The 13,880-nt window shown below is 41.1% G+C and overlaps 1 long non-coding RNA gene across 1 annotated transcript in view; it reads right to left on the reverse strand.

Annotated features, from left to right (window-relative positions):
* Positions 1–6,014: 6,014 nt before the first annotated feature.
* The window catches only part of LOC309968714, a 133,083-nt gene continuing 125,217 nt past the window's right edge, over positions 6,015–13,880 (reverse strand). The window contains exon 3 of the long non-coding RNA XR_014326592.1: positions 6,015–6,087. This is a non-coding gene — a long non-coding RNA (uncharacterized lncRNA). The remainder of the gene's footprint in view (positions 6,088–13,880) is intronic.

Below are 13,880 nucleotides of genomic sequence, written 5' to 3' on the forward strand. Positions count from 1 at the left end.
AAACATCAATTAGCACATTTATTAGATATTCAGCTTTGCTCTTTGTGAACTGTCAATTCCTACCCTTTGTTCCTCTTTCTACCACGTTACTTATCTTTTTCTTACCAACTGGTATGAATTCTCTGTAAATTCAAGATACCAACCCCTTGTTAATATTTACTTTACATATGTTTATTGTTAACTCGTCTTTTCACTTTTGTTATAAATCTCGGTCAACAAAATGTTCTAATTTTAATGTAGTAAAATTTATCAACATACTTTTAAAGTTTGTGATTTACATTCCTTGCTGAAGAAAACTTTCCTAGACATTTAATATCACAAAAATATTTTTTATTCTTTTTTAAAGTTATTCCTTCTACATGTAGGGCTTAAAATCACCCAAAATTTACTTTTCTGCATGCTATAAAGTAGGCATACATTTTCACCTTTTTTCCATAGGGATTGCCAGTTGTTTCAGGCACTGTTCATTAAAGAATTCTTCCTTTCCCCATCAGTATCTAATGTACCTTCTGTATACAATGAGACTTATATAAGATTTATATAAGAATTTATATAAGAACCGGTCAGAATGGCCATCATCAAAAAATCTACAAACAAAAAATGCTGGAGAGGGCGTGGAGAAAAGGGAACCCTCCTGCACTGTTGGTGGGAATGTAAATTGATACAGCCACTATGGAGAACAGTATGGAGGTTCCTTAATGAACTAAAAATAGAACTACCATACTACCCACCAATCCCACTACTGGGTATATACCCTGAGAAAAACATAATTCAAAAAGAGTCATGTACCACAATGTTCACTGCAGCTCTATTTACAACAGCCAGCACATGGAAGCAACCTAAGTGTCCATCAACAGATGAATGGATAAAGAAGATGTGGCACATATATACAACGGAATGTTACTCAGCCATTAAAAGGAAACGAAATTGAGTTATTTGTAGTGAGGTGGATGGACCTAGAGTCTGTCATACAGAGTGAAGTAAGTCAGAAAGGGAAAAACAAATACCATATGCTAACACAAATATATGGAATCTAAAAAAAAAAAAAAAATGGTTCTGAAGAACCTAGGGGCAGGACAGAATAAAGACACAGATGTAGAGGATGGATTTAAGGACACAGGGAGGGGTAAGGGTAAGCTGCAACAAAGTGAGAGAGCGGCATGGACATATATACACTACCAAATGTAAAACAGCTAGTGGGAAGCAGCCGCATAGCACAGGGAGATCAGCTCGGTGCTTTGTGACCACCTAGAGGGGTGGGATAGGGAGGGTGGGAAGGAGGGAGATGCAAGAGGGAGGGGACATGGGGATATAAGTATACGTATAGCTGATTCACTTTGTTATACAGCAGAAACTAACACAACAATGTAAAGCAATTATACTCCAATAAAAATGTTAAAAAAGAAGAATTTATATAAGAATATATAAGAATTATATATTCTATTCTGCTCCGTTGGCCTAAACTTGAGCCAATAGCTCATTGTCTTATTATTATATCTTTATGAAGGTCTTGGTAGCTGATACTACAAGTTCCCATATTTTGTTCTTCATGACTCTTATTTATACTTAGTCCTTGATCTTCCAGACAACTTGTAGGATCTGCTCTTTAACTTCACCAAAAACACTGGGATTATCTCTCATTCCTTAGCATAGTGTCTCTTCCTTTATTCAGGTCCTTCTTTATGTCATTCAGTAACATTTTGTACTTTTCTCCATAAGTGTTTTACAAATATTTTGTTAGATTTATTCCAAGCTGACTTTAGTTTTGGTTTTAATAATTCATGTTTTAATAATTTGGAAATAATTTGCAAGGCATATAATCAATATTGTCCCAATTGTTCCCAATTCTTGTAACTTTTTAAAATATATATTTCATTGCTTTGTCCCCCCAGGACACTGCTGAATAGACACAATTATAGCAGACATTCTGGTTTCCCTTACTTTAATAGAAATGCATCCAAAGGCCTGCTATTAAGTCTGATTATTCTTCCTGTAGGCTTTTTATGGATTATTTTTCAGGTTAAGGTAGTTCCTTAATATTCCCAGTTTTCTAAATGTTCCTTTTTTCCCATAAATTAATGCTGAAGTGTCGTTGGGATGGCCATATGATTTTACTCCCTTAATCTGTTAATGTATATTTCATGAATTGATTTTTTTGATGTTAAACTGTTTTTGCATCTCTAGAATAAACCCTACTTGCTTATGATTTATTTTATTGTCTACACTGCTGAATTTCAGTTTGCTCATAGTTAATTTAATATTTTTCATAAATGAGGTTGATCCATAGTCTGTCCCATTTTATTTTCAAAGCTTTACTAACTTCAAACAATGACTGAGGTGACTTTTTCTCTTTCTCTATATAAGGATTATCTGACATTTCGAGTTTTAATAAAGCTCAGTTACAGTACCCTCTGGGCATGCTTTCTTTGAGGGAATGAAAACTTCTGAATATTGATTTAATAGTATTTTCAACTTGTTCACATAAGTTATTTATAGTATTGATTCCTGATCTTCTAAGTCTCCACTGCATTTGTAGGTACATTTCCCTTTTCATTCATAAAAATGAAAATGAAAACTGTTTCTCCTTTTTTTCCCCTTTATCAGTCTTGCTAGGCTTGTCTATTTTATTCACTCCTTCCAATAACAAAGCTTTTAGCTTTGTTGATTTTCTCTGATTGTATTTTTGTTTTCTATTTTGGTGATTTCTTGTCCTACTTTAATTCCTTCTTTTCGCTTCCTTTGAATTTTTTTTTTAATAATATGCCCTTAATTTGAATGCCTAGTTCTTTAATTTTCAACTTTTATTTTTCTCTAATATGAGATTTAGGCATAAATCCACCGCCAGGAACCACATTAAGTGCATCCCACATTTATTCTTATTATTATTATATTGTTTAATTCTGAAAACTTTTTCCTTTTCAACATTATTTCTTCTTTGACCCATTAGTCATGTTGAAGCAATTTTTTGGCAGCCATACTTTGGGTAGTATTTTTACTATTGATTTCTGTGGCAGACATTGTTAGTCAACTATCCCAATATCCATTCTATTTTCATTCTTTGTAACAGAACCCTGAGTTTGAGGTCACAATGTGCTCAGTTAATGGACATTTCCCAGCCTCTCCTGCAGCTAGATCTGACCATGAGACTAAGTTCTGATCAATGAGCTGTTAACTACTAAGCATATCACACTTAACGTTCTCTGAACACAACTACTGAGGATCAATCACTACCAAACATCTATTCCCCAAATCCCCACCACCTGCACCATCTTCCACCCCAGGTTTTTGGGCCAAAAACCCAAAGGTCCTTCTTGATTACACTTTTCTCCATACCCCACATCCAATCCATTACAGTGTCTTATCAGCTCCATTTCCAACTGCTATGAACCTAGTCCTAGCCACCATCTTCCCTCATTGGAATATTCTAATAACTTCCTCCTGGGACTCGAGGTCTCTTATTTCCCAAAAACTTCATCCTGCATAAGCAGCCAGTGAAACTCTTAGAGCGTAAATCAGATCGTTGCATCCCCTGCCGTAAAATGAACTCTCATGTGGCTTCTGCCTTGCAATCCGAACAGAAGACAAACTCCTTTCACTGGCCACAAGTCATCACATGAGGCCCTGTGTGACCTGGCCCCTGCTCACCGCTCCAACCGCTTCAAGCTCCACTGACATTCTGTCGGCTCTTAGATGTGCTCAGCGCAGCCCACCTCAGGATGCTCTTTCTGCTTGGAGCAGGGGCACTTCCTGCCAGCCAGAACTTTACCTGGGTGCCTCCCCGGCCACCTCACATCACCCTCAACCTATTACCCCAATTTACCCACTTGACAGCACTGCAGTTTTCATTACCGGCAATTACTTTCTTTATTTTGCTCATTTACCATTATTTATGTTCCTCACTATATGATAGGCTCCTAGAAGGCAAAGATTTATTTCTTTACGGTTGCTTTTAGAACAGCTCACTGACCACCACTGGTGTCAGCAAATACAATATATCATATATAATATTGGAACACACACACCATATAGTTATTTGAGGTATTATATATGGTAGTATATTATATATGATGTCTAATGTGTTATATAAAATACGTTCTATATAATATACAATGTACCATGCATAATATACAATGTATAATATATACTATGTAATAAAGTATACAGTAGTCAATCTACTATAAACGATGACAACTAATAGGAAAGTCTTTTTTTTTTTTTTTTTTTTTGGCGGTACACGGGCCTCCCCCTGTTGTGGCCTCTCCCGTTGCAGAGCACAAGCTCCGGACGCGCAGGCCCAGCGGCTATGGCTCACTGGCCCAGCCACTCCGCGCTATGTGGGATCTTCCCGGACCGGGGCACGAACCCGTGTCCCCTGCATCGGCAGGCAGACTCCCAACCACTGCGCCACCAGGGAAGCCCAGGAAAGTCTTTTAAAGACATACATCTTAAAATTTTTTAGTCCCACTTCTATAATTCCTCCAAAGTCACACAAACACACAGAGAAAGAGAAAGAAAAGGAGCAGAAAGGGGGAAACAAGAAAAGGGAAGGGATAAAACAATTTGAAAGAGGATCCAGCTGATGCCAAGCCCCTGAGTTCACAGACGACTGTACTTGCTTCCCGGTCCACACCTTGAGGAAAGGAGTGGCAGGTGGCAGGTGGTACCCAGGTGGCACCTGTCTGTGAGCCTGAGAGGCACTGTGTGGCTGTGGCATAAGCTAATTAGCAACATACGGTTCTCACTGTCACCTGCTTCACTCTTTGCCAAGTGAGTGGACCTGTGGTCCCCTCTCATGAAGCCTTGACCTGTCAGGGCCTGTGTATGAATGGTGGAGTGGTAGCAATAAGGGTACTTCACTGGAGTCCATTTTCTCCACAACAAAGTCGATGCTGGGAGTCATGGAATCCGTTAATTGCGAGGATTCTTAAGAAATCAATGACTCCAAGTCCAAATGGAAAAATGACTAATGAAACAGCATCTTGTAGATGCCTTATTTAGCTATATTTCTGGGTTTTAGCGCTATAGAAAACCAGGTCACATTTTTCAACCAGGTCATGTTTTGCATCTTCCCACAGTTGGCCTTTTTCTTTCATCTTAACGTGTGATTTTCTACATCTCTTGATTTCTACTCTTGAATTCTATTTCCAGTCACCATATGCTTCTTTTCAGCAAGCAGTAACTTGGAGCAATTTTGCCCACAAGTTCTGGAAAGTAGAGACTATGGAAGATAACACTAGAATCGCCCCCTCCCCATGGGCTTGGGACTTTCTGATTTCATCAGTGTCACTGAGCTCTCTGGTCCTCTCTAAAGGACATTGCCATTCTCTTCATGTAAATAGGAAGGAAATGAAGGCAATTAGAGCCCTTAGGATGTAAATTTCGGTGTTGGCCCGAAAGGTTCTTTTTTTCCCAATCCTGCTTTTGTAAACAAGCTCTGGTGGGACTAAACCTGGAAAGCCACCAGAGCTCCATGACAACTGGACAGGCCAGCCATGGCGACCATCTCCATGTGCACATCACAGCTGTTTACAGACATGCATATGCACACTGCAGGATAAACATTCACTTCTGCTCTCCCCAGGAGCGGATCATTAGCAACCAGTGAGTACAAGGTGGGCTGAGGAAGAACTCTACTAACACGTCAGCCTTTTTCTTGATGAATTCAGTTGTTTCTTCTTATTGATTATGCTAAGATGAAATCATTGCCCTCTTTCCTGTATGCTGTACCATATATAAGCACTGCCTTTCTATACTTCCTCATCGGATTAGTGATACAGTTTTTTCTCAGTGTACATGTCTGTGTGTAAAGGAGAAAGGGGTAGAATGATTCTCAAACAGGGATCCAAAGTTCTATGGGAAATGTCTTTTAGCATTCTCCTTATTTTGAAATCTAAAAAACAAATCTTTCACCAGTTATACATTTTTTAATGAAGGAACAAATCTTATGTATCAAGCAACTGAACCCCAAATGATGACACAATGGACACAGCCCTGCACAAGAGCACTCCACTTACTCACATTTGCATGAGACATCCTTCTCTCCCACAGCGTTGCACTTCTCACAATGGAAATACAGCAGAAGGATTTCTGAAAGATTTGAAACAAGGCATTTAGAATCACTCCAGTAATTCTCACAAAGATATATTTCCATTCCTGAGTTGATCTGGGGGCAGATCAGAAGCTATTCTTTTTTATGGAATATTACTCAGCCATGAAAAAGAATGAAATTCTGCCATCTGCAGCAATGTGGATACACCTAGAGAATATTATGCTTAGTGAAATAAGTCAGACAGAGAAAGACAAATACTATACATTACTTATATGTAGAGTCTAAAAAATAATACAAATGGAAGTATATGTAAAACAGAAACAGACCCATAGATATAGAAAACTAGTGGTTACCGACCGAGAGAGGGATGGGAGAGGGGCAAATTAGGGGTATAGGATTAAGGGATACAAACTATTATGTATGAAATAGATAAGCAACAGGGATATAGCACAGGGAATTACAGCCATTATCTTTCAGTGGAGTATAATCTTTCAGTGGAGTATATCTTTCAGTGGAGTATAATCTGTAAAGATATTGAATCCTTATGCTGTATACCTGAAATTAACAGTGTAAATCAATTATTCTTCAATAAAACAAATTCAAACAATGGCTGTTCAGTCACTGAGTGCCTGATATTGTCCATTATGCTGTCCAGGGTTCTAGGGGAACAATGGTGAGGCCAGACAGATACAATTCCTACCATCAAGAGTCCAGGGGAAGACTTGGGTAGTAACTACAGAATTATACGAATAAATGTAAATTTTCAACTGTGACAAATGTTATGAATGAGAGAGATAAAGAATTTTAAGAACACTGTGATGTATTAGGATAAAATGGAATTAAACATTTACACCCTCTGCCATGTGACTTTGAAGTACCTCCCACTTGAGTAAAGGAAATATGCTTCCTTGTCCCACTGATGCTGAGCCAGTCCCCATGACTTGCTTTGGCCAATGACATGTTCACAAGCTTGACATGAGCAGAGGTTTTAAATGTACACGCAGGGTTTGGCTTGGCCTCTTGCATTTCTGTTTTAGTAAGAAAAACAAACAAACAAAAAATACTGCTCCAGGCAGCTACTGGTGGAGACAGCTATAGGAGGAGACAAATGCAATAGATTCAAACCTAACCCACAGCCTCAAGCCAATCCCAGCTGAGGCCAGCAGAGCCTTAGCCAACTCACAGATCTGCAAACATGAATAAAAACTGGATGCCGCTGATGAAAAGCTACTGATTTTGGAATTGTTATGCAAAATTATCACAGTAGAAACCTGACTGAAACAAATATACAATAGATACAGTAGGTTCATTCGGGGAGGTCAGGAAAGGCACCCTTGAGGATATGACAATGGTAGGGAGCCTTGTAATTTTACTTAAAATACTAAACCTTAAAAAGACCATATCAGGATTTATTTTCATATTTCTACTTTTTTTTTTTTTTTTTTTGCGGTACGCGGGCCTCTCACCGTTGTGGCCTCTCCTGTTGCGGAGCACAGGCTCCGGACGTGCAGGCTCAGCGGCCATGGCTCACGGGCCCAGCCACTCTGCGGCATGTGGGATCTTCCCGGACCGGGGCACGAACCCGTGTCCCCTGCATCGGCAGGCGGACTCTCAACCACTGCGCCACCAGGGAAGCCCCATATTTCTACTTTTCAATTTGATGCTTTTTGTTTGTTTGGTTAGTCACAGTCCTCAAGGTCCTTGACTTTTTGTTGGTCAACATTTGCTAATATAGTGCCTCAGCCTTTTATTGGCCTAGATAGCCTGGTGTCAAGAAGGAGGGACCCCAAGAGAGCTATGACCAGGTCATAAGCATATATCTACATACTGAAGAAACCAATGGTGAGTCCACCACTTCCTCTCCTCAAGGTGATTAGAGTCCAAAGCAGGAGACACTCAACAGAGAATCACACAAATAAAGGCAAATTTGCAACGATACTAAATGTTATAAAGGAGAGATACATGGGATCCAGGCATCTGGGGAGCCAAGGAGTGGGGATTACAGAGACTCGGACAGAACTGGAAGAAGAGACAATGGCATCTCTGAGATCAAGGTACCAAGACGGAAGGAATATGACAAGAGAAGTAGAAGGATGTTCCAGGTGGAAGAAGAAAGGTAAAATGACTGGAGGAAACCGCTGGGGGGAGGGGCCTAAGAAGCTTTCATAGCACTGAAATTGAGCGGTACTGTAAACGTACCACACTGGCAAGTACAGCTGCGCACATGTGCGCCACACTCGTCTGCCTTCCCGTGAGGTCAGGAAACGTGTCTTTTACACAATAAAGGAAGAATCTAATTTTACAAAGTAAAGGAAGAATCAGGGATTGGAGCTACCTGATCCCTGACATCAACTTCGTACCGGGGTACGAGGTGAGCCTCCAATCAGTGTGTTTAAAGAATACAGGTGGATTCTCCCATGATCCTAAAAGGAGTCACAGAGTATAAGAACTGAAAAGGATCCTAAATCACTAACATTCTCACTGAATAGACGAGGAAAATGCTCAAGACCGCGCAAACATGCAGTGACAAGCCAGCGATCACATTTCCCAGTCTGGACTCCCAGGTCCACTCCATAATCCTATATTCAGGTATGAGCCCACGTGGTCTTCCAAGTCCAACTCTCAGGTCTGATTGAGAAAGCAACCCCATGTCTTCAGGGAGGAAAAGGAATCTCATTCACAAAGCAAGAATCAGCAGATGGAGAGTCAGGCCCAGTTCCGTCACATGCATCTCAGTCCTCCCCCATATTGCTTCACACATCTGCTTTTGTTCTGAGTAGGTAACCCTTGCCCGGGGTGGTCAGCAGCAAGCACTGAATGCTGTCCCAAACCACACTGCTCTGACGTGTTTCTCAAATCAATGGAGATTTCTCAGCACCACTGCTCAGAGCTCTGCAGGTTGTAGATGCAACAACCGAGCGCTATCATTCACAGAGTGTACAATGCAAACAATGCCCCCCTGAGGTTGTTCAGTGCACCACCTGAACGTAGGTACACAGCGGTCCTGAGATTTCTGCTCTCCAAACAATAAGCCATCATGGTAGCCAACAGTCTGAGGAAATCTCGTGCATTCTGTTTCATTCTAATAGTAGACTCTTTCCAAAGGGTAAAGGCAGCTGCAAGAAGAAAGAAGAATCAGGGATGGGGTTATCTGATACCTTAGAAAAGCTCCATCTTGAACTTTTAAGCAAGCCTAGAATGCAGGTAGAATTTTTTGGTAAACAAAAAAGCTATTGTAATCAACAAGCAAAAAAAAAAGGCTTGAAAGAATAAAGTAACTGGGATATTCATTGCCAGTCATTAACCTGATTTTCTAATGAATATGGCATTAGGCATTCATTAACAATCATTTGTGTTTATGTTGAAGAGTGGATGTATAATGAAGGTTGGTAAATGAAAGCAAAATTAAACCAGGGAATTTTGGACACTTATAAAGCAATTAACTTGTTTGGCAGTAATTACACATTGAAAGCTAAATCAAGTGCATTTAGAAAGCCACAAGAGTCGCCACATAAACCAGAGGTGCTTTGCTCTAAAATAATAGAAGAACCTCTCTTTCTTTCAAAATGAAAGAGACAGGCAAAAGTATGGTGTAAATGATAAATAAGGCCCAGGTCTAATGAAAAGAAATACGGTTCCAGCCCATATGTTAGAGAAGAGGCAAGTTAGTGAAAAAATAGGACAGCTTAGCTAATTAAAAAAAGAAAGAATGAAAAAAAAAAACCCTTTTGTAACCACAATGGTGTGAAAACAGGTGGCCTGTGGCAGAGAGTTCAAGTTTTTGTTCTGTCTGTGCACGTGGGCATACACACACATGCACAGGCACACAGACTCTACATTCTTGAACTACCTATTAGATGTGTGAAGCGTAAAAACTGAATCCTCAATCAGGTCCTTGGCCAGCCCCTGCCTCTCAGTATGTAGTTACCAGGTCTCTGTCACTCGCAATTCTGTAACTTGAGTTTCCAAAACAGTGCTTGACTATAGCTTTTTTACTCGAGTTAGCACATGGCATGAAAGGTCAGCCATTAAATGCATTTAGGGGCTACTTTTAAAAAGGAGGAGAGAAGGGCGGTGGTAGGGAAAATAAAGGTGATCCCCAGAGAAAAACCATCCTGGAACTGGTTAGAGAGCAGAAAGGAGACACAAAATTCCATGTGGTCCCAGCATTCATAAACAGAAACTTTGCTCCAAAAATACATTCACAATTCAAAACAAGAGTTGCATATTTTCAGAATTTTCGATCCTACAATAGTCATACAAGAAATATTACAGAGGTGCTGGTTGGGTGTACTTATTTATTTTCTTGCTTTCCTCGGGTTGTAATAGGATGGTTGTACTAGAGTCTTCAGATGAACCCGAAGGTCTGAGCAGGGGACAAAGTTTTCCTAACAGGGGTGTTGAGCATCCTCCTCAAAAAGAGCTGAAGGGCTTCCCTGGTGGCGCAGTGGTTGAGAGTCCGCCTGTCGATGCAGGGGACACGGGTTCATGCCCCGGTCCGGGAAGATCCCGCATGCCGCAGAGCGGCTGGGCCCGTGAGCCATGGCCGCTGCGTCTGCGCGTCCGGAGACTGTGCTCCGCAACCGGAGAGGCCACAGCAGTGAGAGGCCCGCGTACCGCAAAAAAAAAAAAAAAAAAAAAAAAGCTGACGATTCATGAGCCCTCCCCATCTGACAAATACTTTGCAAATAGGGGTTATAGGCGCTTGAGGGTTGGTAACCAAAAGAACGGTTCCCAGGGGGATCCTTAACGGGCAGATGGCTTTATGGAAACATTTGCAATGTGCTTGGGTATCCACTATGGTAAAAACAAATACTTGTTTTGCCTCCGGATTGGAACAGAAAACAGAAACCAGGAGATAGCTTCTGAAATCCTTACATAGGTCATTTAACTGCTACCAAATTAAAAAAAAATGTGTCTGCCATGACGGGGTGTGTGCATTTCTTTCAAGACATGTGGCCTCGCTTTAAAAAGATAAACATTTTATTTCCAGGCAGAGGATCAACACATTAAACTGAAAAACTCATTTCTCACTTGTTTACAACCATTTGAAACATTTAGACCATCTACCTAGTTCTAACCTAATATGGAGTGTTTCATTTGAGATTTTCTTGGTCAGAAAATTACTTCCTGATTTTGACCAAGACTTCATCAATATTTCATTCTCTTTGCAACAGTCCCAATACCATTTCCTAAGTCTTCATAAAGAAATATATCAGGAAATTCAGGGAATACACTATTCTTAAGGCACCTACTACTAATCCAGTGCTTCTTACATTTTATAGTGCATTCGAATCACCTAAGAAACTAGTCAAAATGCAGATCCTGATTCAGAAGGTCCATAGTGGGCCTGAGATTCTGCTTTTATATCAATATAACAAGCTCCCAGGCAACACTGATTTCCATACAGCAAGGTAGTTATGTACTGATCACTGTAGCAGGTAGCTGGTTTTAAAAGGTTGTAAGATCAGGACTAGAGGTAACTGAAGCCTTGGAAATAGATCAGTTCCTCTCCAAGAAGAAACCTGGAAAGTGTTATGGACCAGAAATTAAGCACTAAAAGAATGAATACCCATTACAAATGAAAGACACAAGTTAAGTGGTTTAGTCACCACTCCTCCTTAATACACGGCTCCCAGCTGCCATAGCTTTTTGGTCCACTTCTCCAGTTGTTGACATCCAGACAATTCAGTTTACCAAATAATTATTGATATGCCATGCGCTATGTGAGGTACTGAGGATGTAAAAATAAATGAGTCGTAATCTCCATGGTGCTCCCCCAGCAGGGTTACCATACGGCAGGATAAGAGCTATGATAAAAGGATGCATAGGGTACCGGGGGAGCTCCTGACCCAGAGCTAAAGAGAAGAATGTTTAAACAAGTTAAAAGTTATCAGGAAACACTTCTTGGAAGAGATGTCAGCTGAGCTGAATACTGAAGCAGGAGCAAAAAATTATCTACCTGAAGAAGAGGAAGTAAGAATGTCCTTAGCAGAGGATCAGCATGGAAAAATGTCTACACCAGGAGAGCATTCTGACCCCAAATAAAATAGCAAGTGTGTCCCTACAATAACTCCCTGAATATGAAACTGAGCAGAACCTTATGGGGTCCTCCTGGATACAAAAGTCTTTCTGTGTCCCCCCGTTTCTCGTCTGTAGGAAAAAGATTTCAGCTTCCTAGACCTTCCCAGAGTTCCAAAGGGCAGATTCAAAAAGTTGCTAATTAGAGGAGTGAGGGAATGCATAAACAAAGAAAAGCCGTCAAGAAACAGTAGTGCAGCCGCGGGGCAGGGTCCTGGTTCCTCCTCAAGGGATTTACATAACAATCCGATACACACCTCTGAGCCGTCTACAGGAACTAAGGCCCCCACCCAGGTGGAGGATGGGAACTAACACGTGAAAGTCAGACTGGGTGGAACCAGAAGGCTGAGGATTGAGATCCCTGGAACACACCCTGTTACCTCCCCACCAAGCAATCAGAGGAAGGTCATATATCCTGCAGACCTCCCCACAGATTTTGCCCATAAAAACTTCCCTGAAAACCATCGGAGAGTTCAGGTCTTTTGAGCGTGAGCTACCCCATTCTCCAGCTTGGCCCTGCAATAAACCTTTCTCCACTGCAACATCTTGACCTTTGGGTTTGTTGGGCCTCACTGTGTGTCAGGCACACAAACTTGGGTTCGACAACAATTGCTCCCCCAAAGGACGACAGAGAGGTGAGACTATTTTTATCTTGATTTTGTAGATGAGAAATCTGAAGCCCAGGGAATTTAGTGACAGCTCAAGGCAAAATCACTAAGGAAGCGGTGGAGCTGAGATTCCAACATGAACCTACCTAGTAGCCAAGCCTGTGTTAGTTCACTGTGTTCTGGGGTCTCTCGTATGAGTGTTTCAGTGGGACTGGGCTGTGGGGTATGAGGCAGCCAGTGATCTGGTGAGAGGTTGACATTACATTTTCCATAAGGATTCCAGCCTTGAATTTTCCTTCCCTCAATTAGCATTTTGCTCAATAAACAGAAAACATAATTCATCCCAATCGCATGGTAATTTAAGATTTTAACTGCCTTGGGCTGACACTCGTTGGTAAAGAACTGCGGACCCTTAAAAAGATGAATGATTTCCCTCCTGACCACATGCTTATTTATTATCTTTTAAAAGGTCTAGATTTTGAAGAATAAGATCAGGCAGCAAAGGCTGAGACTGGACCAAGGAAACTGCTGACAAAGCCACAGCTAGCCCTATGGAGCCTTCGGGCAAAGTACAAAACAAAACAAAACAAAACAAAACCACCCCCCTCTGGACAGACACAGCCCCAAGACAGTACTTGGTTTCACCAGCAAATGGGCCTGAATTTCAGCCTCCACTTATCCCCTTGGCCTGGAGCCCTTGTGTCGGGTACACCCTTCTAGCCCTTATATGGTGGCCCTGATGTGGGCGCCTTCAGCTGGGATACACAGTATGTGGCCCAGGGCTGAACGTAAAAACTAGATTCCAGAAAGATAGTGAAGCAGACGCAAGAGCCGTAAGTGCAGTACACACTACTCTTAGGAGTTTAACCGTGAATAGAAAACAAGAGATGAGACAGAAACCAGACAGGGTAACAGGGTCAAGTGTTGACTTTCCCCCCTAAATAATTAGAGAGACCTGGGAAAGCTTAGAAATAGAGGAAGGGGTGTGGAGGTGAGGAAGCAGGCTTAACACACAATAGTCAACTTTAAATTCAAAAGCATCAATTCCTTATTCTAATCCTCTCTTCAAGGAAAAAAAATCATCTCAGGATTAAAAGATTCTTTGAATGTAAGAAGATGTAAACCTAATTCCTCCTAAAATA

This window comes from Leucopleurus acutus (assembly GCF_964270905.1).
Source record: "Leucopleurus acutus genome assembly, chromosome: 11".
Taxonomy (NCBI): domain Eukaryota; kingdom Metazoa; phylum Chordata; class Mammalia; order Artiodactyla; family Delphinidae; genus Leucopleurus; species Leucopleurus acutus.